Source organism: Nanorana parkeri, unplaced genomic scaffold (assembly GCF_000935625.1).
Source record: "Nanorana parkeri isolate BGI_ZX_2015 unplaced genomic scaffold, ASM93562v1 scaffold2262, whole genome shotgun sequence".
Taxonomy (NCBI): domain Eukaryota; kingdom Metazoa; phylum Chordata; class Amphibia; order Anura; family Dicroglossidae; genus Nanorana; species Nanorana parkeri.
In genome coordinates, this window is record NW_017308530.1 from 24,359 (window position 1) to 30,077 (window position 5,719).

Sequence of the window (5,719 nt, forward strand, 5' to 3'; positions counted from 1 at the left end):
TGTTGCAGTGGATGCAGCAGGAAAATGTTGTGGAGGGGGGTCTGATACAGAAGATGAGGAATGAGGAGAAGGAAAAGTGCAGGCCTTTTGCTGCCTACTTGTCTCATTGTGGTGCTGCTCTTACTGAGCTCTGTGCTGTAGAGTCACGTGTTCAATGTTTTTGGGTGTGTGACTCCAAAAGGCTGATATTTTTACAATTTTTAGGCTGCAGGCAGAGGAAGAGTAGATGGAGAAGGATATGGAGGAGAAAGAGGAAGAGGTGAAGAAGAAAGGGGAGGAGGAAAAGGGGAAGGAGAGGGGGATGAAGGGGTCACAGTAGCAATGCTTGGCTATTTCCATGTCATAGCACTTCCACATCTCCTTCTAGACATTCTGGTCTTGACTGTCCTTACTTGGGAAAGGTTGGACAGCCTATATCTGTAGGATTCTCTGTTTACTTTTTCTATTTGCTGCTTCCTGCCCTTTTCCTTGCATTGTAAGAGGGTGGTTAGCCTAGGGTTCCACTCTGCATCCATACGTCTTTTCCCCTGCAGCTATGCCTCCAGCACCCCTGGACTCTAATGAATAAATAAATATTAGGGGAAATTATATGCTGGCAAAGCATAGGAAAGCATAGGAAGAGCAGATGTGCCTGGCCTCTGCTGTGTGCTGCCAATCACTGCATCAATGCCAAATAAATACATAAATAAATACAAATTAAAATAAATATTTATGGAAATAAAAAGAAAAAAATAACATAAGTGAAAACAAAAATAATGCAGATGAGATTGTGCCACTATGGGGAAACCCAGGCCAGGCTCATTTCTGTCAGATTATATATGGGAGGGGTCACAGCACAATATTTGTGGATATTGTCTCTTATATAAAACACACTAATATTCATTTCAAGATTACATTGATAATGTAACTTCTTTATATTATGGCCTAATCAAGTTGTTGACATACTATCCAACCATTGAACAACATATTTTGGATATTGTTTCTACAGATAATTAAATCTAATTGTATTGCAGGGTTAAACTTATCTTGTCTCTATCATTTTGATGCCTATTTGTGTTTGTATATTTCCTGATACTAGCCAGTTTCTACCAAAAACATTCTTGAAGTCTATATTTTTATTATTGTGGGAGTAATTAGGGATACAGGGATGGGAGGGGATTCAGGCAATGTAAAGTTGTGGTTGTAAAGTATTTTTGTGCACTCTGCGTCAACATTTTATTAAACATTTAAGACAGTGCCAAATCATTACCATGACACTGTATTCCCACTGGCCAATTTCTGTGAAGTTGAGAGTTTTATATTTAAGCATAAAACTTTAATAGTAAACTTCCAATAACTTTTAAATCTGTTTTGTCTGCTACATTTAACATTTAAGTTAGGCCTATTTCAGCTTGATAAAACAAAAATGTGTTGCAGCCAAAACTACAAACAAAAAATATTTTTTTCAAGTTGGAATAGATTAAATTGGCTTCTGTATTTAAGCCAAGCTAAATGTAAAAGTTAAAAAAAATAGCACATTCAAACAATGTGATGTCAGAATATGGTTTTGCTGACAATTGTACTGTTATGTAGTACCTCATAAAGATTAAAGGCATCTCTCAAGTATATAACTGTAAAGTCACATTAAAAGGGCATTCTCCCAACTGTATATTTTTTTCTGCTTTGTTACATTATCCCCTGCCAGTACCCAGCTCAATATGCCCTATTTTTGATAATAACTTGCCTATTAGCCTAGACATCAATGGGGTTTACATATTTTCAGCAGGATTGGATAAATCACACCAAGACATATTTTCTCATCATTTGTCAGTAGTAAAAACCTGACAGTGGTTCTGTTATCTACTGTATCCAAAATAAAAAATAGAGTTATGGCTTCAGAGATATACTTCATATTTTGCCTTTTTCATATGTCAATGCATTTAGTTTTGCTTTAAATTACATTGAAAGTCTCTAAATTATAAGGAAGCATACAATAAATGACATACCAGGAATGAATTAGCTATTGTATTTTCATGCCTTGGAACAAGAACTGGATATATATATATCCAGATAAATATATTTTCATTTATTTTACTTCTAAAGTAGAATAAACTGAGTATAATAAATGTGAAGAGCTTTCCTTTTTTTTTGAGGAGCAATATTGAAAGAATGACAACAGTATTATGTATATGTGATCTACAGGTTTGCCAAATCCCTTGATGAAAAGGTTCAAAGGAAAGAAGCATTGTGGGAGATGATCTATTACATGAACATTATTATGAGCTATTCTATTAACTTCCATTGACCAAAAAAGTTAAGATACAGAAAATCCAATTTCTGGCTCTCATAAAACTAAAGCAAGGTAATAATGTGTCAATATCTTTTTTTAAAGCTGGCTTGCTGTGTAGAGCTGGCTTGGCATCTAACGTACATAGCTTACCAATATATCATGTATTGTTTTGTTCTCTCTGCTATGGGAGTAACTGTGGAACAAAAATGCAAGGGGGAATGAGCATAAGAAAATCATTTTATCATTTGAATTAATTGTGATATTTTGAGGACTGGAAGACATGATGAAAATGACAAGCACATTTAAAATATTAACATAAATGTTGCTTAGTGGGTATTCCTTTGAAATCTGAAAGGTAAAAAGTTTAATTAAATAAAAGCTACTGCCATACACAATTTTAACCATTTCAACTTTACAATGCATTTATTTAAACACACAATGAACTTCACCATTTTTTATGATAGATGAGAACTGAAAAACATTGGGGAAATGCATGCTAGAAACTATGGCAATTGTGTTCCAGAACCAGAAATCTAGAAATTCATATGGTTTTCTTATCTTCATCCATAAGAAAAAAAATTCCCAATGAGACTACTAAACCCCAAATTACCACATGTTATTGCTTTTGTAATTCAGGGTGGGATTCATTTTCTATGACCAACTGATATCTTGTGAAAATAGTACTGTTTTTCCAAATGTCTGTGAGGTTCTCATTCATCTAGACCATGGTATATCTGTACAAAATAAGTCAAGGCAACTGAACCTGCTGTATTTTTCTTGAAGATGTTTCACTGGTCATCCCACCAGCTTTCTCAATTCAGAATGTCTTGTACAAAAATTATCTGGGAATAAATATGGTGAATGTTGCTCCAATCCACATAATCTGTTAGTCGCAACCAGGTGTTGCAGATTGCATTTGCATAATTGCAAAATAAGGTCAAGTGGATCACACCAGAAACCACAGCATTGTTTGATATAGTAGATATTTGGGGGGACTGTTAGTGAGCAGAGAAGACAACAGGGAAAATGTCTACAGCTTTTAGGAAAGCACTGAAGTCCCAGCAAAAGAACCATCAAGATTCCGCAAAAATTTGGGGCTTTTGGAGAAGAAGAAAGATTACAAACTCCGTGCCGAGAATTTTCGGAAGAAAAAAAACACACTCAATGCCTTACGCAAGAAAGCCCTTGAAAAGAATCCAGATGAATTCTACTATAAAATGACATCCTCAAAACTGCAGGATGGGGCCCACGTGATAAAACAGAAGTCAGAAGAAGTCACTGACGAACAGCTGAAAATCATGAGGACACAGGACATTAAGTATGTGGAAAAGAAAAGAGTAGCAGAAGCCAAGAAAATCGAGCGTCTGAAGTCTGAGTTCCACCTGCTGGATGCTGAAGGAAAACCTAAAAACAAGTATACATTCTTTTTGGACACCAAGCAAGAAGTACGGGACTTTGAGCTGCCAGCTCATCTAAAAACAGCCCCTGAATTGGTGGACACAGTGTATAACAGACCTACGATGGAGACTATACGCAAACAGACAGTGAAAGGATTTGAAAACACCAAACAAGAAAGCAGAACACCGTTTGTCAATGAAGAGATTAATGTAGTCTTTGTAGGCTTGCATATCTCTTTTCATGTGTGTCCAGATATTATTGTTATCATCTGTAAATGAAAGAGGCATATATAATAAAAAGATCTTAGGTGGACAAAAAAAATAGTAGATATTTGAGTGAGTCTTCTACTCCTGACTCCCACAGCCCTGCAAAGTTGCAAAGTAGTGGCAAAAGAGGGATGCGAGTGATAACACCAAAACCAGGCTTCATTATTTTCTGCAGGCCAACAACCATAGGCCTGCGTAGAAAGTTTCCTGGTCACTAATTAAACCATTTCAGATCTAACCTTAAAGGAAATGTTACTATCTCTTTGTAACACCCTGCAACAGGACAAGTCCAACATGATAGCTAAAATAGATTATACTGTGCAGAACTTTGGGAACTGGATCAACCATTTAGAATCCAAAATTCTCAACAGCCCACAGTGAATAAGTAGAGTTGAACAACAACTGTGGTTCTGATATTCAATGTTTATAAGCCAGGTGAGCAGATGTTAAAGGATATTTGTATGCTTAAAAAACATTAACCAGAATAGATCCAATCTGACTAGACATATTATCTCTCTTCTCGAGTTTACACATATGAAGGGTTATATTCACCTTACTCATGTGGCACAATAGAGAGCAAATTGATATCACCATGTGCCTTAAATGCCTTCTGTTTCCTCCCCATGTAAGCTGCAGCTCAGGATGTACATTAAGCCTGATACTTAGGTACTTATGTCTCTGAACCATTTATCAGCGGCAATGCCCTTACCATGTACTTCATAACATGTATTTCACCTAATAATATTTCAAAAGCTGTGATTTTAATTACACACATATTACATATTACACAGATTCAGCACCCACGGGAAGGACTATGACAGGGTAGGCAACTTGGCACTCCAACTGTTCTGGAACTATAAGTCACATGAGGCATTGCAAAACTCTGGCAACCAGAGGCAAGATTCCCAAAGGCAGAGGCATGATGGGATTTGTAGTTTCATCACATTTTGAGTGCCGACGTTGCCTACTCCTTATCTATAAACTCTTCTGTTACAGCCCCAGATCATTCGTTTTCCAGAAGATTATCTGCAGCAACAGCAAGTAGAATCTATAGCAACAGAAATTGCCCTGTGTTGTTCTTCCTCCTCCTAGCACCTTGGTCACTCTTGAGCTCTACAGCAGCACAGCTAAATGGTATTACAGCTTCAATTCACCTGGGACTTTCCACCTCTCCTTCCATATATTAGGCAAAAAGTTTAAAACATAAATGCAACTAGCATATTATAACTCCAGTTTATTTATAACAAAGTATAGCCATTTACAAATGCCAGCATTGCCTGACATGTTTTGTCTATTAATTTAATCAGAGGCATAGTGCTGGCTGAGCAACTACTTCTTTAAAACAGGTTACAACTTAATCCTTACATTGCCTGACCCACAATAAGCCTTTTAATGTCCTATCCATGTTCACATAAAAGTGTCATCTTAATATTTATACCTAACACACATATAACATGAGAATACCAAGCAAACTATTATTGTTGGATTGATGGATTGATATAGTACCTCATCTGTACATTTCAATACATACAATCTACAAAAACATTTTTTAAAGAATTACATAAATTATTAAGCATAATACATAAAAAATCCATAAATAGCTAAGAAGAGGTTTCTATACCCCCCAGTATATTCACACCACCTCCACGGGCCAATTAATTAATCAGTTCATTGGATCAATATCCTTTGTCTCCAATAATCAATATTGGTCCACATTGAAGTGTTTTGCACAGGGCTTCTTCAGGAACTGGAGGTGGCCGAATATGCTATAAAGAAAATTTACATG

At 36.3% G+C, this 5,719-nt stretch overlaps 1 pseudogene; it reads left to right on the forward strand.

Annotated features, from left to right (window-relative positions):
* Nucleotides 1–3,295: 3,295 nt before the first annotated feature.
* LOC108801233 lies at nt 3,296–3,945 on the forward strand (annotated as a pseudogene).
* Nucleotides 3,946–5,719: the final 1,774 nt, after the last annotated feature.